General features: G+C 42.3%; 1 protein-coding gene and 1 long non-coding RNA gene across 2 annotated transcripts in view; one reads left to right on the top strand and one right to left on the bottom strand.

The window, feature by feature from the left end:
- ATP10B (ATPase phospholipid transporting 10B (putative)) overlaps nt 1–23,430 on the bottom strand; it is a 298,840-nt gene that overhangs the window by 203,399 nt on the left and 72,011 nt on the right. The window contains exon 2 of the mRNA XM_082378751.1: nt 13,629–13,692. The gene's annotated coding sequence lies outside the window, so the exon portion shown is untranslated. The remainder of the gene's footprint in view (nt 1–13,628; nt 13,693–23,430) is intronic.
- The window catches only part of LOC309622746, a 216,235-nt gene that overhangs the window by 74,271 nt on the left and 118,534 nt on the right, over nt 1–23,430 (top strand). The gene's annotated exons all lie outside the window — the stretch shown is intronic.

Below are 23,430 nucleotides of genomic sequence, written 5' to 3' on the forward strand. Positions count from 1 at the left end.
ACAGTTATGGCATTAAAAACAAATTTTGCTTGCATTAGTAAAGGTAGGAATATTCCATCTTTCTTTTTTATTTGCCTTTATGCTCATCTCAGACCTGTGATACCCAACCCCCCATGTTCACAATGATGATCCTCATCCTTACAATGATGATAAGTAAATCCTCACCAAAATAATAGCAAATCTTATCTAGCAATGTATAAGAGTAGTAATACATCATGATGAAGTGGGGTTTATCGGAAGAATGCAAGTCTGGTTCAACATCAATATAATTCATTATACTAACAGAGTGAAGAAGAAAAATGATATGATCATCTCAATAGATACGAAAAAAAGAGAGAAGCATAACATCTATTCAAAAATAAACACTCTAGGGCTTCCCCGGTGGCGCAGTGGTTGAGAATCTGCCTGCCAATGCAGAGGACACGGGTTCGAGCCCCGGTCTGGGAAGATCCCACATGCCGCGGAGCAGCTGGGCCCGTGAGCCACAACTACTGAGCCTGCGCGTCTGGAGCCTGTGCTCCGCAACAAGAGAGGCCGCGACAGTGAGAAGCCCACGCACCGCGATGAAGAGTGGCCCCCGCTTGCCACAACTAGAGAAAGCCGTCGCACAGAAACGAAGACCCAACACAGCCAAAAATAAATAAATAAATAAATAAACACTCTTAACAAACTAGGAATAGAAAGAAAATCTCTTAACTTTTAAAGGATGTCTAAAAAACATACAACTCTTATCATAGCTGATGAAAGACTGAATGCTTTTCCTTTAAGAGCAAGAACAAAGCAAGGATGTCTTCTCTCACCACTGCTATTCAACGTCTTACTGAAAGTCTTGGGCACTGCATTAAGGCAAGGAAAAAAAAAAAGGCATATAGATGAGGGGTTGGGAATTATGAGATAAAACTACACACCTATTAGGAAGGCTAAAATTTAAAGATCAGTCATACCGAATTTGGGTGAAGATATGGAGGAACTGGAACTCTCCAGGGAATGTGAGAATGTTAAAATGATATCAGCCCTTTGGAAAACAGCTTGTCAGTTTCTCTAAAAAGTTAAACTTACATACCTATAATATGATCCAGACATTCCATTCCTAGTTATTTGTCTTTACAAAAAGGAAAGAAAAAATATATATACTCTTACAAAGATTTATATACAAATGAGCAGCTATGTTTGTAATAACCAAAAACTAGGCACAATACAAATATCTAACAATGGTGAAGGGATAAACTATAAATGCATGTATACCCATACAATGGAAAATTCTCAGCAGTAAAAAGAGAACTATTGATATATGTAACAAAATGGATAAAATTAAAATGATCATACTGAGTGAAAGAAGTCAGACCAAGAAATAACAGAAGTACAATGGGTTGGGGAGGAGTGGGAAAAAACGTCTGGAGACTATGGATATGTTTGTTATTTTGATTGTGGTACAGTTTCACTGGTATATAAATATGTCAAAATTTATCAAACTGTGCATTTTAAATAAGTTCAGTTTATGGTATAGCAATTATAACTTAATAAAGCTATCTTTAAAAAATACAAACCATGAAGCAAGGATAAATAAGTATAAAGGACAATCAGGAGTATTACACTCCTAAGACTGCTCACTAAGTTATCTCAATACTTGGCACATGGTCAGCTCTCTGGAAAAAGTAGGTCTTCTCAATATTATCCTCAGGCTATGTGGGCAATACATGTTGCCCCCTACAGGTTTGCATGCCAGGTTTGCTTCTGATTGGCTCATTTCCTGCTGCACACAAGGTCTATCATCCAGGAAGCCACCTGGCAGTGGTGTCTGTGGGATGGAGCGCAGATGCCTGGGCTGTGATCTTGTGTCCTAAAAAGCCAGCCCTCCCTGGGGCAACTCAGTGATGCTTTAACACTCAGATCCTCAAATATCCCTGGGTTTGTGGTTCTGACTGAAATACACAGTGAATCCTCAGGGAAAAATCAGTTGATGGCTCTAAACTGTTGCTGGCACATGAGCAACCAGGACCTCATGGACCGCACTTGAGACAGTCAACCATGCAAACCGTCTCGTTCTTAATTTTGTTGCACTGATTTGGCGAGAAGGTCATTAGACTAGAAATCAGAAAAACTGAGGGTGTTTGTTGTTGTTTTTGTTGTTGTTATTATTATTAGCTAGTTAGTTCCACGGTTCTGTGACCTTCAGTTTTCTTAGCCTCTCTATGGCTTTAGGTCAACCGGACTGCTTAAGAATCACCTGAGGAGCTTTGAAAACTACAGAGGCCTGGTCCCTATCCTCAGATTTTGAAAAATAGTCTTTGCTCAGGGAAACACTGTATTTTTGTCCTAAACAGACTCTGTAATTACATATCAAAGGACCAGGGAGGTCTACGAAGTTAGAGTGTAAAAGCAGGCTGCGCGGGATAGAAATGTCTGTGGTCCAGCCATGTGCGTTTTTTTTTTTTTTTTTAAATTAATTAATTAATTAATTAATTTATGGCTGTGTTAGGTCTTCGTTTCTGTGCGAGGGCTTTCTCCAGTTGCGGTGAGCGGGGGCCACTCTTCATCGCGGTGCGCGGGCCTCTCACTATCGCGGCCTCTCTTGTTGCGGAGCACAGGCTCCAGACGCGCAGGCTCAGTAGTTGTGGCTCACGGGCCCAGCTGCTCCGCGGCATGTGGGATCTTCCCAGACCAGGGCTCGAACCCGTGTCCCCTGCATTGGCAGGCAGACTCTCAACCACTGTGCCACCAGGGAAGCCCTGTGCGTTTTTACATATTTCAAAAACACCTCACTTGATGCTGATGTGCAGGCAGATGTGGGAACCTCTCGGGGAGGTAATTTCTGGAGTCATTTCCAGCTCTATTAGAATGGTACTTCTACAGCTTCTGAGATGGTCCCTTTATTCAGCTAAATACCATATGCGCCATTTGTTAGGTTACATTAGTGGTTCCATCTTATAGTTGAGAAATTCTAGACTCAGAGCAGTGAATATTTTTCCAGTATCACATCACTAGAAGGTGGCACATCTCAGCCTCCAGTCCCATTCTGACTCTTGCCCACCTTGCTACAGTTTATTGTTCATCAGTGTAGTGGCAAGCTCTGGCTGGGAGGGTTTCAGGGTGCCAGAAACACCTGCCTCTGTTCGAGCAAGCAATCACATGATGGGCAGTCAGACATTCTCATCCCATGCAGCCTGACCTCCCAGCTCGTTTGGTGGTTAATTGCAGAATCCATTAGCAATGGATGCCGTTAGCAATGACGAAAGCTACCTTACAAAAACCCAGTATGATGGGTCTGAAGTCTCTCGGGCCATTTGCCATTGTAAAGACTCCTGTTAGCCTGTGGATCGTCACAGATATCACTTTTTCTCTTGTTTATTCATATACAGACTCTCGATTCAGTGTTTTCCTCCGCAGGTAGGAAGACGCGGCAGACTTTCTTAAGGGCTTTAATTGAGAAGGATGTGTTCTTCCACTGTGGTTCATTAGAAGCTTCGCCAGCATAACCCCGGGAGGTGGACATACAAACTAAACAACATCGGTCTTCATTTTGGCCCCGTGGGAAGAGCAACGCGAGGTCCCGGCCACTTAAGGCCAGCTAATCAGGACTGAGGGCTTCCGGGGTTGCACTGGCTGTGCCCAGCGCCCCATCTGCATCCCCACCTCTCCCCTGGAGGCACAGCTGAGGTCTTAGTGGCATCAGGAGCAGAGAGAGATCAGAGTCCCGGCTCCATTTCTTCCATCGGATTGCTGTGTGGCTTTATGCAGATCTCATAACCCGTCTGGATATTCAGAGTTTGCATATGCAACACATATGCTTTCACAACGAGTGAAAATACTGTGTCCCCCTCCTGGACCCACAAGGCTCAAATGAGACCCCTAACCAGCAAGGCCTCAGGAAGGGATAAAATCCTTGGCCAATATCTGGCTCTATCAACTCTTCTCGGCTTCCTTGGCACTCCTGGGCCATTCTTTATGTTTTCCTGAGCTGAGTATCCACCTTGGGAGGCAGGAGGGGGGTTGATCTATGAAGGACTAATTGCTTTAGATTTCTTAATTCCAGGCTGGGAACAAGAATACAAACTTAGTATGTTTTGGCTGGGTGTTCTCTTTTGTAAGGAACTCAGTCCTGAGCTCAGGCTCCAGACGTGTTTGGCTGTGTCTGTGAAGGGCAAGGCCTCTTTGTTTTCCGCAGGGAGCCTCTCGTCCCTGCCTGGTTTTCACTCCTCGTCAATAATCTCACAGTGCCTTAGAGGTGTGCAGACCCTCCCTCGCTGGCTGGTAACTGTGAGCCGTGAATAAAGTGATCAAATGGGGGAAAATCACGCTGGTGGCATTTCACTTATTACTGGCATCACTGGCTCCCTGGACCCACCAGGCGTGTGTGGAGACTCGGATGAATCTTCTGAATCAGGGAGGCAGAACTGAAGTTGGTGAGATTCCTCTGAACACAGCCCTCGCCACGATCTGCAGCAGCTCTGCGGAAATAAGCAGGCTGTGGCCGTGGTTATCATCCAGACTCTGGGGCTCTGCCCCTGCCCACGTCTCCTCAGGCCACGGCTGCCTGCATCCCGCCAAGTCAAGCTCCATTCCCGTGGGCTGAAGGGGGCCAGGATCTGCCACTGGCTGACCTAACAGAGATTTTCTCTTGATGCAGGGTCCTTGAAAATGCAACTAAATAGAGATTAGCAGAGCAGAGTCGGTTTAAGTCCCGCTGCCTGATTTTAATTAGACTGCACTTGATTTGTTTCATGGCTAAATATAAAAACTTCTAGTACTTTTTATCCTCAGACGGTAACTACAGGATCTCAGGGCACAAAAAAGGGGACACCCCTTACATGTGATTAGATGCGGGCTGCATCAGTAACATCGCTTCCAGCCCTAGCTCCCATCGCAGTCACACGTCAGCTTGCCTCCTTGGAAATGATACGATGAACTGTGCTAGGATGCTGCCTGGGTTTCCATCCCAGCTCCACCATTTTTGAGCTACATGACCTTGACAAGGTGTTCTGCCTTCCGCAAGCCTCAGATTGCTAATCTGTAAAATGCTGATAATAATTGTATCTACCTCCCAGGGCTACTGAGGAGATTAAATGAGCACCCAATAGCACCCAATAAATACGAGCTATTTCAGTTACTGTCAAGAGTATCCTGGGGCACCTTTGCAAAGGCAGTGAGTGGGAGGTAGGTGAAGGAACTGCACGTCATCCCATTAGACCATCAGCTCCATGAGGACCAGCACCGTGCCTTGCTCCCTCGTTGCTCTATCCCCAGTGCTTGTAACATAGAAAGCACCCAATAAATATCTGAAGAATTAATGAGGCAGATGGACCTAAGTTTAAATCCCAGTTCTTCAACTTTCAGTCTTGGGCAAGATTTTTACCTTCTCTGCTTCTGGGTTTGCACATTTATGAAATGAGGAGAAACAATCTTGCAGGGACAGCCAGCTGGTACTGTGTGTTTATTATGCACCAGGCACTGGGCTAAGTACTTTCCATGGGCTGCCTCGTTTGATCTTTCCAACAGGTCTTTCGAGGTAAGTGTTGTTACTGGTGTTTTTCATTTGTTTGTCTATTTGCTTTTACAGATGGTGTAACCGATGTTCAGAGTGGTCAAGAAATGTGCTGAGTGACACAGTGACTGAGTGATGGCGATGGGGGCTCAAACCACTTAGGCTGACGCCAGGTCCTGTACCGTCCATCACAATGCTCCGTGTCTCATATAGACTCCAGGATAAAATAGGAACTCAAATGCAGCTGCTGCTGCTCTTGTTATTATTAAGGCTTTTCCCTCCGTGACACTTGGTGGAAGGGAAGGATACAGTCAGCCTAGTCATCTGTATGCTTATAACAATTTGCCCACACGTGAAAAATCTTGCTCAGTCAGAACTCAGAGGCTGAGATTTCAGTGTGTGTGTCTGTCACCCTGGCCAGAATACTGATTTGAAAATCAATGCAAACATGTGTCTTCAGAAGGCATTTCAGTTGGGCGACTGTGAATAATTCCCATATGCAGCTGGCGAGGAGGGCAAGAGAAAGGGGAAGATTCCCACAGCTGGTGAATTCTGAGTGATCTGACAAGATGGGGGTCAAACAAAATAAAGGCAGATGCCTGAGCCTGACTTCTCCCCCCATAAGTGGTGGCAAATCACAAAGCTGGGGAAAGCCTGAGATGGATGACCTCAGAGGTCATCTAGTCTTGCTAAGGAAAGAGGACCAGAGAGGCAGAAAGGATTAGAGCTACAGAAGGGATGGTGACAAAGGGTCGCTGATGAGGGGTCTGCTTGAACAACCCCTAGAGTGGGCATCTATGGTTTGTGACTGGCTAGTATCCAATCCATTTTTTGGTGACAGTATTTCCTGGGGGAGTTCATCAACAAGACGTGACCACCAGTTTGACCTGTGAACTGGCCCTGAGCAATCGGACACTCGTTAACCCCTACCCCTGTCCTTGGAATGTGTGTTGTTCTTGCCTTCCTCCTGATAGGAAGCTGTCCAAGGACACAGCCTTGAGATAATAATGTGCTGCTGAGATCATTTGGACTGTGCATGTAATTGAACCCAGATAAGGCCTCTATATAAACTCCAGATTTGGCAGGTGGGTGAGGAAATCCATTTGTTTTGTGACCACCCAAGACAAACCTCATAAGTAAATTCCCTTGCTTATTTAGACAGCCACCTACCCATCTGGAGTCGGCTGCCTTTTTCTTCAATTTCTCCCTGCCCTCCACGTATAGGGAAGGGGGAGTTGGTTTCAGTTACACCCAGGAAGTTCCCCAAGAAGGCTGTGACCCAGCAATAGCTTGACTTGGGCAACCACTGACGCAGTCCAAGTGCACTGACCTCAGAACTGGGGCTCTCCTACCACACCGTCCTGCCACTGGTCAAGGCCACTCATATCTCCCTGGATAAATCCTGTTAGCTAGTCTGGAGCAAAGTTCTTATGCTTGTTTCCCAGGACTGCATTGGGAAATCCAGAGATGGAAGGTGGAGCCTTAGTTTCTCTACTCTTCCAGGAAAGCCACATAAGACTTTTCTCTGAGCAGCATTGTGGGCTTATTCACTAAGGCACTAAGTACTGGAGCAAGGGGAACACTACAATTCAGAGAAATACATTGGAAGAATCCGGAAGGTGGTTATATGTCCCTGATATCCAACCTGGTTCAAACAATGACTTCATGGTTTTTAAGTGGTCAGAAAAAGCTATTAGACACCAATATTAAAAGCCAAACGCTTTCCAAAGCAATTCTCTAAACACTGTATCTGTCACAGCTTTTTTTTTTATAAGAGCAAAAGATTGGAACCAACCTAAGTATCCATCTATAGGAGACTGATTACATAAATTTTGATTCATTCATACTACAAAATGTTATGTGCCCATTAAGAAGAATAAGAAAGCATTGTGTGCACTAATGTAACACCATCTCCAAGAAACAATAACTGAAGAAACACCAAGGTGTAGATCAGCGTGTATACCGTTAGGGTTACAAAAAAAACAAGGTGCATCCATATCTGAATAGATAGAGACTCTTACTGGAAGGAAACACTCACACAAAGTGGTTATTTAAGGAGAGGAGAGCAGAGAAGTTGAATGAAGGCTCTGCAGAAAGCTTAATTTTTGCTAAATATCCAAAATGCATTAAACATGTTTTTACCGTGTGCATGAATTACCTATTTAAAATAAACATAATTTTTATGCAATAATAAATAGGCCTTTATAAAATTTAGAGCCTCACTTGGAAACTGCATCTGAACTTTTCTCTATCCTTCAAACTTGATTAGGAGGCAGATTTAAAGCCTCCCCAGGGCTCCAAGGCTGGGAGAAATCTGCTCCAATCCTGCAATATCCTTCCTTAAGTGACTTGATGACACCAAGTGAGAGGAAGCAGTTGTCCAAACTCCTCATTCACTATTCTCCCTAACACTCATCATGGGTAGAGGAGGAGGAGGCTGCCAGCCAGTTTCTCCCTGTTTTTGGTGCTTGAGCAGCAGAAGCTTTCAACTGTATCTCCAGTCTGCCCACTTGATGTCCACCAGGGAGCCAGGGATCACAGGATCCTGCAGCCGGAAGGGGGTTAGCTCGGTAGTCTCCAATGCGGGAGAGACCCCAGGGGAAGGCAAGACAATCCACTGTAGTGTGGATAAAAGAATTTCTATTCATAATCACTTTCTGAAGTAAGCTTAACTCAAATTTAATTACAGATTAAGATGCACTTTATAAACACATATGCATATAGTGAAGGTGTATTCTGAAAGTGTTTGCTAATAGGGGTTCATGGTCAAAATATTTTGAGACCACTCTATAGTGTAATTCTAGAGATAGCAAAGGGCACAGTGACAAGAACATCAGTTTTAAAGCCAATGGACCTCGGTCAAAATCCCAGCTCTGTCTGTTATTAGCTATGTCCTCTGAATAAATGACTGCTTTTCTATGCCTGCTTCCTCACTTGTAAAAATGGGATAATAATAGTACCTATCTTAAGAGGTCATGGTGAATATTCAATGCAATAAACTATGTATGGCAGCCTGCTTTTAAGGTGGCTCTGAATGATTCCCACCTTCTAGTATTCATGCCCTGTGTAATTCCCTCCCCTTGAGTGGACATAATGACTTACATTTAATGAATACAATAGGCAAAGGTGATTGGACAACACTTCTATAACTAGGTGCAAAAGACTGTGACTTCCCTCTTGCTGACATCCTCTCTCACTCTTCTTGCATCCTTGCCCTGTGGAGTGGGCAATCTGTCAAGGAACTGAGGGCAGTCTCTGGACAATGGCTGGTGAGGAACTGAGACCCTAGTGCAATAGTCCTCAAAGAATGCAATACTACCATGAGAGCTAGTCAGTGGATCCTTCCCCATTCAAGCCTTTGAGTAAGACTGCAGCCCAGGCCGATACCTTTATTGTGTCCCTGTGGGAAACCCTGAGACAGAGAACCCAGGAAATCTGCTCAAAGACTCCTGATGGGGCTTCCCTGGTGGCGCAGTGGTTGAGAATCTGCCTGCCAATGCAGGGGACACGGGTTCGAGCCCTGGTCTGGGAAGATCCCACATGCCGCGGAGCAACTGGGCCCGTGAGCCACAACTACTGAGCCTGCGCGTCTGGAGCCTGTGCTCTGCAACAAGAGAGGCCACGATAGTGAGAGGCCCGCGCACCGCGATGAAGAGTGGCCCCCGCTTGCCGCAACTAGAGAAAGCCCTCGCACAGAAACGAAGACTCAACGCAGCCAAAAATAAATAAATAAAACTATACAAAAATAAAAATAAAAAGACTCCTGATGCACATAAACTGTGAGTTAATAAACATTATTCTTTTAAGCCATTACATTTTGGGGTAATTTGTTATTTAGCAATAGATAACTAAGACAGCATGTGAGTAGCCTGACAATGTATGACATACAAAGATTTAGTAAATGTTGGTAGGGAACATTATATGGCCAATGTCTGGCTTTATCCCACACCCACAGCAGACATCACAAAATATTTTTTCCTGGTGAACGCAGATATAGCCTCAGAAGCCTTCTTAACACAGATCTCCAGGAAGCTATCAATTGCTCAGATGAAACTTTTGGCCAACTCTGATCTGATTAATACTTCTTACCTCTTCACGCTTCCTCTTATGTTATATTCCTTTAATGGAAAACCAAGTCTTTCTTTCATCATGAGAGAGATGACTAAAAATTATCAGAATGACTCTATGAACGTACATAAAATATAAAATGGCTGGCATCATATGTTGTCCCAAGAATAGATTTTTCCTGAGGGAAGGGTTGAAGAGAAGCTAATAGCACCTGAAATCTTAAAAGAACAGAGGAGATAAGCTCAGAAGGAGGACCTAGGAGCACCAAAGATCATCTTATCTTGTCTCTCATTTTTGCCATGATTTGGTCTTATTGTAGGGCTGCCATTTTGAAAAAACGAGAGAATAGAGGGCAAATTGTTTTGAAAAATAATGAAATGCTCTAAGGAGTAAATAATTGTTTTTAAATATAGAAAGTGTCCTTCAAATGATTATGAAAGTTTGTTTTTGTTTTTCTGCCTAACTTGATAATAGTATGAGCTATGGAAATAATGCACTTTTAATAATACTCTACTTCACATGTGCTTCATTTTGTGGGTTAAAACACACATTCATTTTGTGGGAGAGATTTTGGAAACAGAAGGTATCAGGGAGAGTGACTACAAAAAATTGTCTTTTAGATCTGTTATGTGCACACCAAAGTCCATGAGGGTCTTGAGAAAATGTATATTATTACTCACTAGGTCTGGGGTGGAACCTGGGATTCTACATTTCTAAGAAGAGACCAGGTGATGCTAATTCTGTTGGTCTCCAAACTTCACTGTGAACAGCCAAATAGCAATCTCTCTTCCTTCTTGGAGATAGTTGAAGGATTTCTAGACTTGGTTTTCCATTAAAGGAATATTATACATGAGGAAGAATGAAGAGATCAGAAGTATTGACCAGATCAGAGTTGGCCAATAAGTTTCATCTGAGCAACTGATAGCTTCCTGGAGAACTGATGTTGATACTGTAAGCACAGGAGCCAATGGAGTTGTCAGTTGGCGATGGATGTAGGGTGTCTCTGTTCACCTAGCTCTTTTGCTGGGCACACAGACATTAAGTGAGTTAGGGAACAGGAAAACCACCCTTGCTACTCTGGGAAGGATGACAAAAACTCAAGAAACTTAGATAAAGCCCTGAATGACATGAAACATTTTTGAAAATAGAAAAAGCAAATAAATATCATTTATGGAAAGAGAAAAAAAACTCATCTTTCTTGTGTGTCTTCTGTGTTTTGGAGCAAATCAAACAACATTACAGAACCTATTCATTTTGCGATGGGATAGAATTTCGTATAAAGTCACATCTCTAAGTCCATCACTTCTTTGGTTTTCATAATCTCACCGAACCTCATCTTGTTTAGAAAAAGAAAGGTAAAAATAAATCAAATGCTGGTCATAAAAATAGGTTGACCCCTGAGGTCATTTAGTACAAGCTGTCCCTTATACAATACTTCCTGAGGCAGAATTGTCTTTTGCCCTAAGATCCTGGAGTACCACCTGGAGCTGTATAGTGTTTCCATTGTTTTGGGATGTAGATGATAATAAACAAGTGGTAGTGAGAGCTGGGTGAGATGATAAGAAGAGCATAGATTCTCTAGACACTTCACTCTTTAGGAACATCCTTCTTTCCATCATGAAATATTTTCTATATAATTCGTTCACCCTTTCACCCCAAAATTACATCCACACAGCAATGTAAATATGTTGGGTATTTGGTATGTATTCGTGAACAACAAAAGAAAACCAGACCTGGCTCCTACTCATAGGGAGTTTACAGTCTAGACAAAGGACAGACAGGCCATTACTCAAATAAACACAAAAATAAATATAATCGCCTATAATAACAGTAATTCCCTTACTGTTCTGTAGTAGGACAAGATAAAAATGTGGCGTTTAGCAAAGTTCACATTTGGTGCAATTTGTCCCCATTTTCTTCTTCCTGTCATTTAACCTCTCCCTTGTGCAGGAGCCCAAAGCACAGGCATATCCAGAGCCCCCCAGGGGCCCATGCTCTGCTGGCACATGGTTGTGTCGAGATTCTAGTCTTTTATGGCTCTGCCCTTACACAGCCGCGGGTCTCTCACTGACCCAGTGATCACCCTTCTAGAATCTTGACCAAAGACATGACCATAAGTGCGGAGAAAAATCTCCGTGCACATGAATATTTGGTATAGTTTAAAACAGTAAAAATATTAACTAGTAATGACAGATATCTTTTAAAAGGAGATTGAGTAAATAACTTACCTTTTATTCCTGAAATGCAATATTAATCAATGGTAAAAAATGATGTGTATACACACATACACGATGCAATGGAAAGATGTCTATAATGTATTGTTGAGCTTAAAAAGCAGGTCATAGAATAGCTTGTATAAAAGTAACTCATTTATGTAACATTGTGTGTATGTGTGTTGTGTGTTTAAATGTAATATGCATCTCCATTACATATAAATACACCCATATATATATATATATATATATATATATATATATAATTTTTTACTATAGGTCCAGGAGGACTTTTCTCTATGCATAAACACATTGGTATCCTGTGTCTCAGTCAACACTGGTGCTAAGGGATAAACTTAAATTGAGGTGTATAAGAATAGCTTAATATTCCATCTTGGCCAGGTAGCATATTTGTACTGCAGCTGAGAACTTCAAGGCCCAAGACAGGGACTGGTGTGGACATTTTAGGCAGAACAATAAGAGAGAGAGTTGGGGGCAAGAAAGTCTTTCTGCACCTCTTCAATCACTTCCTATAAATATTCAAATTTAAGACCACACACAGCTCACAGGTGACTCAAAACCCAATGAAGACATCTGAGGGAATGTTATCTTCCTATGGCTGCACAGAGCAATTGCCTAGACATGAACGATGGTAGTCAATGCACAGAATAATGAATTTGAGAGCCAATTTAATAGGATGAACTCCTACTGGTAATTTTCAGGCATCAACTCAAATTCTTTAGCTAAAAAAAATTGGGTTTTAGCTTTGTTTTTCCTGTTGAATTCTTTTAGGCAGGTGGAAGGTTTTATTAAGCACACGGTATCTATAGAGTTGGGCACGCCTCTGTGAGATCTCAGACAAATTAAAAAGTCAAATTAGCAATGCATATTTAATACTGCTTTGTAGTTTGTTTTTTGTTAAGTTGGCAGCGATGTTTACTCTTTGAGGGGGAGTTTATAATTATGCAAATTGGAGAAACAGTCTGCATATGGTACAATGATAATGCCTTGGGTTTTATATCCAGAGTCAAAAGTATTTCTAAATATTTCTTCAATTTTATCCATGACTTGGGGGAAGGTTAGCCAAGGCTGGGGGCCTGCTTTTTCTTCAGTGATGGAGTATATGATGTCTTGGAACTTAGGTACCTGTACAAGTTTTCATCTGAAATGTGCACAGTATCACCTTATAGCCTTTACAATAAACATTCATTCTTTCTCCTTTTAAACAAGACTTTAATTTTGTTCAGATATTCACTTTCCTCTATGTGACCACGTGCTTCAGAGGATGTGGATCCCATCCCTAGCCCCAAGAAGAGATTAATGATTGGTCTAAGCCAGTCATGGTGGTCACATCTTGCTTTGCCAGGGATTGATTTAAGCAAGGGTATGTGACACAGTTCTGGCCAATGAATGTGAGTGAAAGCCTGCTGGGGGACTTCTGGAAAAGCCGATAAAAAAATAAATGAAAGAGACAGTCCACTGAAGATGTTAGAACCCAGATCATGGTGACATTTTTGAACTACTCAATTAACCAACTATGGACCTATCCTACTTTAGGACATCTTGTTATGATAGCTAATAATCTTCTTCTTATTACTTAAGCCATCTTGAGTCTGTGTTTCCTGTTACTTGTAGCCAAGAATATATCTTAAGTGATCTGCACCTTGAGAGTTCCTATGTTGCTCTGGGGAACATATATATAATAGGGAGAAGTTAAGCCATATACTTGGCATCTGATTTACTAATGAGGCCAGTGGATATTTGTTTAAATTGGTTGGAGGGAGGAATGGTAGTTTAATAAAGCTCATCTTGGTACCAGAAAGGAGTTCACATTCTATAACAAACAAATAGGAAAAACTACTCACTATTCACACTCCCGCTTTCACTGAAACAAGCGTCACTGGTCCTAATCCTCCTGTCAAAGCAAGCCTGCAAGATGCAGGAGAGAAAATCAATATAAAATATACAATCTCATTTTGGCATCATCCAGTCATCAAGTATTTGGCCCTTTTCTCTCCTACTGGATGGCTCCAGCTTTAAACTTCATGGATCAGGCTGGACATTTTCCCAGCAAGTTGTTTCACTAGGAACAGTTTATTCCACCAGAGAGGAATAAACTGTTATCCTCCAGGGTGCACATCCTGTTTCCATAAACTCTAGTTAAATGCCTAATTGCTCTGAGAAATGCGTATTGGTCCAGCCACTCAGTGCATTCCATCTTCTTTGTCACATTCACTGGTTCAGGGATGGGCATAGGACCCGACTGAGGCCAATTCATGTCAGTCCTGACACTCGTGTTGAAAATGGAGGGGAAGAGACACTCTCTTTCTATTGCACTGAGGATGGTGAGGACGCACACCTGAAGCTGCTGGCAGCAACGTGGGAAATCACAACTGCAGTTTAGAGTAAGAGGTGCCAAGCCTTGGTGTTATTTGGGCACTAGCATCTAGCTATGATTGAAATGCTTGAACTTTCCAGTTGCGTGAACCAGTACATAATCCATTTTTGTTTAAGCCAGTTGGGCTTTCTGTCTCTTCCAATCGAAAATCCTCACTAAAACAGAGAAGGAGGGCAGGTATCATAAATCTCACCTTACACAGTATGAAATGGAGGCTCAGAGAAAGGTTAGGGTGGGAGGTCCAAGACCTCTGCTCAAGGGCTCCTGCCATGCTAGTCTGCTGCTTACTCATTCAGCGATTCATTGCAGCGAAGTGGAAGGAATCGACACACCCACTGCTATCTTAACTGACTTCAAATATTTCTGGTTTAGAGAAAATGAAGGAGTCTTCCACTGGATTACCAAGGGAGATTACCTATATGACTTTAGCAAAGTAAAGATTGTTACACGTGTGCACACACACCCACACCTACACTACAAAAGGCCACAGGAGGTGCCTTAGATTTGCACAGAAGATCATTTCCCCCAAGGATCTGCCCAGGCTGCAGGGTGGCTCTGGTGGAAGCCCTCTTTCCCCAGGTGACAGCTGCCCTAAGTCTACGGATCTTCTCTGCTGCCTGTCTCGTCGTCCTGACCCTGTCATCTCCGTGCCCTGTGTCTGCTGGTCTGTGACCGGACTGATCACAAACAAACTCTCCACCCAGTTGACTGACTTGCCCAGTGACTGGTCCACTTACAGTGAGTCACTAAGCAGAGGTCACAAAGAGGAAGGCCACAACCCAAATCCTGCTCCTTTGTGTGTTCTAACTCACTTTTTTTTAAAAAATTGAGCTACATTTAAAGATTGAAAAATTTTACATCAAAACTTAGATTTTATGCTTCACTTGAAAAGAATCAAAAGGACTGTCAACACTACATGTATCCCCACACAGTGACATGGACTGAATCCAAGTGTCTGGGTCCTTTAGATATATTTTCTTTCTTCACCGTATTATCCATCTGGCTTTTTTTTTAAACTCATTTCTGCCACCTGCCTGGCCGCTATGAACACATGCATTTTCAACCCCTGTCTTGACTTCCCTACACCTATTGGCACTAACCCAACTGAGATGCCACCTTGCCCTCCAGTGGCCGTGTCTGGAAGTAGCCTGTTTCTAGCCAGGTTCCCACCCTAGGCTCCAGTCTCTCCAGGAACAAAAGCACAGTGGCAGCAGCGTGTGATTTTATTTTATGTTTCCTTGGATTTCTATGTATCCTTGGATTTGGACCTTCCAAATCCTCTGCCAAAAATTTAAATCAGAAAAAAAAGTTTTATAAATACTCTTGTAAAATGAAGCTGCCCTGTGTCTTGTAGGGGACAGGGATTTGAGGGAGGCTGTGTGGTGTAATCAACTAGGCACTTGATGAGAAGTCTGAAGATTCTGTCATTCTGTGACCTTTTATGAATGATTTCCTTCTCTCTACCTCAGTTTCTTCATCTATCAATAAAGGAAGTTGAGCTAGATCAGAAGTTTTAAGCTGGTGGCCCACAAGCCATATCAAGCCAATAGATGGTATTTTCTTCTTTTATTAATTATATGCCAACAGCTAAAAAGAAGGATATTTCAAGTAAGAATCCAGATTATCCAGATGACAGACTTCTCAGAACTATCTAGCAATGATCAACAACGGGCCAGCATCCCTGAATGACCATGATGGTTAGATGGGGGCTCTGAGTTCACCCCAGTCCTCACCTACTTCCCAGTGGGCATACACACACACACCCTCACCACCTGATCTGTTCGTTTATGTCCCTGTCTGCCCTCATAGGCATTTGCTCTTGCCATCTTTGATTGAGATGACCTCTAGGGACCCATCAGCCCCAATTCTGTGAGTGGAGATTAGCGATCTAAGAGTTAGAGATGACTCAGAGAAAAGAAAAAATGTTCTGAGCAGACACCATGCTGCAGCATTCCAGCAAACCTTAATGGGTCACCTCCTCCCACTTGGCCCAGAGTTGAAACAACAAGACGCCCAAGCCTTTGTGGTCCCACTACATGGTTAATCCTGAAAGGGCAACAGCCGGGTTTTGAAAGTAGCAGAAATATTCTTCCGTTGGAGTTGCTGGCTGATTCTCTAAGTAATTTGCAATTCAAGTGCCTCTTTGTTTTGTATGAAAATTTGCTGCTATTTGGAAAGTGGGGAAGAGCTAAATTGCATCCTGCTGGTTTTACTTTGACTATATCAAAAAAAGAAACTGTTAATCTGGTTCCATAATTAACTTTCCTGTTCTAAAAAGGCCCTGGGATAGAGTTCAGAGAGTGGCTGTCGACGCCCTGCTTCTCTTCTCAACAACGTCTTTCAACAGGACGCCCTGAAAGAAGAGTGAATCCAGGTGGGCATTGGTCTTGATTTTCACTTTCTCTGATGTTTCTTTCCTTTTATCCCCATCCAACCAACATTTAGTGAGCCCTTACTGTAGGTAAGGCACTGGGCTGACCCGGGTGTGTATGAAGATACATAAATTCCTATGGAGCTGCCAGAGACTATAAGTTAATTTTCCTTCCTTCCTTCCACCCACCCACCCATCCATCCATCCATCCATCCATCCATCCATCCATCCATCCATCCATCTATCCATCCAAGTGTTTTAGGTTTCTATATTATAGGCCAGACATTGTGCACAACATGCTAGAGAGACAAGATAATTGATACAAGCAAAGACATGTAGGCTGGAGATTAAGTTTGATGATCAAGGGGAGACCACTTTGGTCTAAGCAGAGGGCTCAGACTAACATTAAGAACTAATACTCACTGACTACTGAGAACTATGCTAAGCAGTTTTTATCTGTGACCTCAATGAGACCTCACAAAGCACTAATTTTTTGGTTACATGCTACAGACAGGAAACAGACTCAGGTAAATTCCCAGGGAACACACTGGTGGGATAAACGGCAGAGGTGGGACCAGGAGCCATGTGTGACTTCAGAGCATAAGCTTTTAAGTACGAAACTGCACTGTCCAGTGGGAAAATGACTAAAGAAGGACTTGGATTCCCACCAATTACTCACTCAATCGATCAGTAATGCATTAATTCACTGATTCATGGAAATACATGTGTGTTAGTACTCTGTGCAGAAGAGTACTCTGAAAGCTGGGACTAAAGAAAGCATGACAGACAAGGTCCTTGTCCTCCTGGAGTCTACATTCCAGTGACCTCACACTGAAGTTCTCCAAATTGCACAAACTGCACATTCCCCAAATTGTACAAGGCAGAAAGCACAAAGATCAAGCCATAATGCTTCTTTAAGGAGAACACTACCAATCAGGTGACATTTCCCCAGCTCCACTTAGATAATTTGGATGGTACCCCATCTCCACATTTTCTTTGAGGGGCATTTGTTCCCTCTTTTATTTTCTCCTCTCTCTATTCTCTTCTCGCCTTAGGTTTGTTACAACCATTTTCCAATCGTATCCTCAAATCTAACCGGAAAGAGTCTGTAAAGAACTTGCTCTTTGCAACTCACTGAACAGGCCTAAATCCTTTTCCAGAGCCGCTCAGGCTCTTTCAGGGTCTGGCTTTGAGGAAAGGTAGAGACAGACCTAGTTTTACTCCTGGTCCCAACCCCACACCTACCTGACAAAACTCCCAGCATTCATCAAATTTGGCCTGTAACCTGGCCCTACAAACATAGATGTTTGTATCAAGTTAATGTATCATCCCAAATTTTTCTTGAGATCAGGCAGAGACACTGCATTATTCCTGAGAATTAGAGGAGGCTGGGACTCCTGACTGTGTCAAGGCTATAAAGGACCCCAAGCATCCAGGACAAATTGCCCCTTGGGTCATTACACCAGTGAACGAGGAGAACAGCTGAAACAAGATCTCAAATGGACAGGAGAAGGAGGGTGCTGAGGGAACTTCATATTCTCTGAATGTGGTAGATAGAATAATACCCTCCTAAAGGTGTTCATGCCCTAATCCCTGGAACCTATGAATATATGACATTACATGGCAAAAGGAACTTTGCGGATGGAATTAAGGTTACAGACCTTAAGATAGAGAGATTATCCTGGATCACCTGGGTGGGTCCAATGTAATCACATAGATCTGTAAAGGTGGAAAAGGAAGGCAAAAAGGTTGACCAGAGATATGCAATGACACAAGGAGAAGTAGATGAGATTTGAAATGTGGGGACTTGATCCACTGTTGCTGGTTTGATGATGGATGGTGGGCCACGAGCCAAGGAATGTGGCAGCCTCTAAAAGTTGGGCATAGTCCTTAGCTGAAAGCTAGCAAAGAAATGGGGGTCCTCAGTCCTACAACTGCAAGAACTCAATTCAGCCAACAACCTCAATTAGAAAGGAGATGGATTTTCCCTTACAGTCTCCAGAAAGGAACACAGCTCTGCTGTCACACTGAATTTATCCTAGTGAGACCCATGTTGGACTTCTGACTTATAGAACTGCAAGATAAATAAATAAAGTTCTGTTGCTTTACATCTCTAAGTTTGTGGTAATGTGTTATGGTAGTAACAGGAAACTAATAAGCTGACTTTTGGTTTAACCGCCCATCCGTTGTTAAGTTTAATATAGCACCAGGTGGGGTTTGAAAGTTGGTTAGGACTTGGTGTGACTGAATGTAGCATACAACCCCAAATAACAGTGGCTTAAACACCTAAAGTCTTATTTTTTGCTTTAAAGAAGTCTGGGGGTAGGCAGTCCAGGGCTTCCCACTAAGGTGCTTCTGCAGAGTCATCAGAAAAGTGGGCAGATTCCAACTTTCTGTTCTGCTATTACCAGGGTTGGTTCTCATTCTTCTGATGCGACCTGACTACCAGAGCTCTAGCCGTCACATCTGAATTCCAGGCAGCAGGCTGGAAGAAGTGTGAAGGAAAGCTGTTTCTTTGAGAACACTTTTCAGTAGTGGCATACAATGCTCCACTCATATATCCTTGGCCAAAACTTGGTCACATGATCACATATAACTCTAAAGAAGTGTGAGGCAGACAATATGCTCAACTAGAAGTTAGAATTGTCGTTAAGGAGATAGGAGAGAATGGATTTGGAGTGAGGACCAACAATATCCGTCTTCGTTTTTTTTTTTTTTTTTTTTTTTTTTTGGTGATTGGTGGATGGTTCTCAAAAGGCTCCAGCTATGCAAATGACTCTGGCTGGGATGCCAGCTCTTCCCTCCACACTGACTATAGGCCCTTCTTTCCCTCTTCTCAGTCCTGTTTCCTAACTTTAATTTCCAGTCTGCACTAATCCTATCCAATCTGAAAGGTCCATTTCAAATGTTACCTTCTCTAAGAATTTTTCCTAAGTTCCACTCAGATGGAAATAATTGTCACATTCCACATAATGTGAGAGTTATTGCTACATGTGAGAGTGTCTCTTGCCTTCTGGAATGCAGGCCATCGTCTTATTCACAGTTGAAAGTCTCAAACACAGCATGAACTCAATATACACACGACACAGCAGAGACTGCTAGCTTGTCCCCCAGGATCCGTAGTCCTCTTTTCCTATTAGAAATAGCCACCCTCCCTGGCCCTAAGCGTTGTCTGTGTACATTGCCATCCAACTAGATAGTTCAGTGCTGTGTCTCCCTTGGGGTTATGTGTGACCATGTGACTATATCAGGACCAATGGAATATGAATTGGAGTGATATTTGCAGATTCTGGGTCATCTCCATAAGGATAAATCTGCTTGCCAGGACTCTTCCTCCTACTCTCTTCGTGTTGGCTGGAAAACAGTACAGCAGTTTCCTTGGAACCAGAGATGGAAGCCACATGTGGAGGATGGCAGAAGCAAATGGCCAGCCTGTGACTCACAGTGACCACATGGAGCTGCTTACCTGCCCTAACCTGCTCGCCTACTTTTAAGCTGGGAGGGATACACAAACTTGCTCTTCTAAGCTGCTGCATTTGGTTTTCATGACAGCAGTTTAGCTGTGCATTAGCTCGTTCTCATGATGAACAGAACTGGTCTCTCTCCCTATGGACAGCAGTCTGCCTTCCTTTCCACTTGTCTTTTAGCAGGAGGCTGACACTTAGCATAAAATAATGAGACCTAAAGTACTGAACGTACTTATGCCAAGCCTTCAAAAAGCAGCCAAGTGTACTTGATAGGGGGAGTGAGCCAGGCTCTCTCATTCTGCTTAGCTAGGAGAGCTAAGTGAATAGGTTCGAGCCTAGCATTTTATTATTTCTGCTGGAGTCACTCTGGAAAATATCTTTAATCAGAAGTTTGTCCAGAGTTCCTAAATAATGTTTTGCACTGACATTCACTGCTGATTCATTCTTCTCAAACCCATCATTTTAGAAAATTGTCTTTTGCTGCCTAAGGATTTCTTGCCATTTGAAACTTTCTTTACAAAGTCCCATTTTTCGCCATACCCCTTTAAGAGCCTATTTAGACAATTCCGCTGAGCCTTCATTTTCTAGCTGACTATTAACAACAAAATGCCTTATATTTGTATGTTGTTTAAAACTTTTTGAAACGCTTTCGCAATGATAATAGCATTTAATCATCAGGGAAGCCTGGTAAGTTATGTAGCCTAAGTATTAGTATTCCCACCCCCTACATCAACAGTCCTCAACAATGGTGTGGTATAAAAGTGATATTTAGTTATCCGTTGTGAAGTTTGTTATAATGAAAATCATGGGGTATTTTTTCAAATAATAAAATGTCATTCTTTTAAGTCATCATATAAACACAATAGACAGTTTTGAGGAGTTAACGTGTCCTAGGAACAGTCTTCAGCATGGGAAACATAGTGGTGAGCAAAACAGACAATATTCCTGTTCCGGAGAATCTGATGGGCAGTTGATGAGTCAAGAGGGTGAACATCTATTGTCTCATGTATATTGCATCATTCCCCTCCTCTGGGCAACTGTTCCCCTGCTGCTCCAACCATGTGATTCTTTTTTTTTTTTTTTTTAATTTTTATTGGGGAACCATGTGATTCTGATGGGGTTGTTGACCACAGAGGGAGGCAAGAGATCCAGGCCTGCATTTCTGATTACTGTGTTCCTTTGGCCACAGTGATTGGTTCAAGAGAAGTCACATGATCCAAACCTAAGCCAATCGAAGTCTTTTCTGGGATTTACAATTTAGGAAACAGGAAGAGAGAGAAGCTCTTCTTTGATTTGTCATTACTGGGCTGGGATGATGTAATCTTGGAGCCAACTGTGGCAGTATTTTTTGCCACATGGAGGACACCTCTTGCAACAGAGAAGTAGAACCAAGAACGGTAGGTGATGGGGAGGTGGAGAGGCAGGCATTAAGGGACAGGCAGTCACAACAATTGGGAAGCAGACTGATTCATTGGAATAGATACTAAAACAATGACTAGTAGGTGCTCATTACTTATTTTTGAAATGGCAAATGGAAAAAGAGAGCTGAACATTACTTTTGAGCCCCTTTGTCTGGACATTCCTATCACCTAGTACAGTGTGCTGAGTAGAAAAGATACACAGGACATATTTCTTAAATGAATGAATGAATAAATAAATGAATGGCACTATATTGACTATGACTTTGGCTAAGAGGAAAGGCATTTAAGATTGAAAAATTTCCCACCATCTTATTTTATCATAATGTTCATCCATTTTCTCAAAGTATTGTGAAGCAGAGGACTTAGAAAGAAAAAGAGCTTAGATATTAGGCAGGCCTGGCTTTGATTTCTGGCTTCAGCAGCAACCAGCTGTGTGATGTTGAAAAATAATGACTACCCCCTCATAGGGGTTTTTGATGAGGATATAATGAGGTAAGAGTAAAGCTTTAATAAGAGCAGCTGATAGGAGGGATAAATTGGGAGATTGGGATTGACACATACACACTACTATATATAAAATAGATAATAATAAGGACCTACTGTAAAGCACAGGGAACTCTACTCAATACTCTGTAATGACCTATATAGGAAAATAATCTAAAAAAGAATAGATATATGTATATGTATAACTGATTCACTTTGCTGTACACCTGAAACTAATACAACATTGTAAATCAACTATACTGTAATAAAAAGTTTTTAAGAAAGGATAAAATAAATAAAATATAGTAATATTTTAAAAAAGAAATTACAAATAGAATACTAGATTTCTAATTAAGTTCACTCAAAAGATAAATTTTAAATGCATTATGGAATTAAACATAAAAATAAAATCATTTACCAAAAAAAAAGAAGCCACTGACATATAGTCAAAAGCTCTAATGCTACCTATATTCATAAACCAGTTTTTATTGAGTGAGTGTCTTTATATGCCAGGACTGTCTTAGTCCTGGGGATACAGGAGGATGAGACAGATGAGGACCTTATCCTCAAGGAGATTCTGTTTGAGTGGAGGGAGGTGGTAACAAAATAAAAAACAAATAAATGATTAAGTCATTTGAGGAAGTAGTACAGGTCATGGATAATAAAGTAGGAATAGAGATGAACAGAGCCTCTTCTAGACTGGGTGGTCAGAGAAGACTTCTAAGGGAAGATGACATTTGAGCTGAGATCTGCATCCAAAAAGGAGCCAGCCATATGAAGACAGGGGAAAGAGTGCTCCAGACCGAGGGAACAGCAAGTGCAAAGGCTCTGAGGTCAGAATGAGCCTAGTGTATTTAAGAAATTTAAAGAAGGCTGTGTGGTGGGCTATAAAGAATGATGGAGACCATGATGGGAAGAGAGGTCAGAGAGGGGCCCTTAATTTCCCAGCCATTTAGACTGACTTGTACTATGGGGCAGGCTCTATGTTGGGAACCAGGGATACAAGCATGAAAAGGCAACAGCTCACTCAAGGAATTCTCAATCTATCTAATCTCAACAAATATTGTTAAGGGAGGTTTCAGATGAACTGAATTTTGTAGAGCCACCTTTCGACTATCTTATACCTGCTGGCATCTGTGTCTTTACCACTATAACTGGGTTGGAAGTAGGGCATAGTTCTGTGTCAGGCTTTCTTCATGAAGCAAGCAGGAGGCAGTTAAATAGTAAACATGAATTTGCCCACAGGAGAGAATTCAGTGTATTTCATGTGATTACACCTCATCAAGGACAAATCCCATCTTTGTGAACCCATGCAATGTTCTGGAGGAGAGGAAGTGATGGTTACACTCATCGGAACCCCAAGTGGCGAGTTAAACTCTATTCTTGTGAAGGATTGCACTACAAGTCATGCCCAAGCACTTTCCACACTGTCCACATTTCCTGATTTCTCTATGTTAAGTCATTTGTACGTATTGCTATGTTTTATTCATTAGCACTTTGAGGGTCTAGAGGGCTCGGAGCAGCAGA

This window comes from Balaenoptera borealis, assembly GCF_965194805.1.
Source record: "Balaenoptera borealis genome assembly, chromosome: 2".
Taxonomy (NCBI): domain Eukaryota; kingdom Metazoa; phylum Chordata; class Mammalia; order Artiodactyla; family Balaenopteridae; genus Balaenoptera; species Balaenoptera borealis.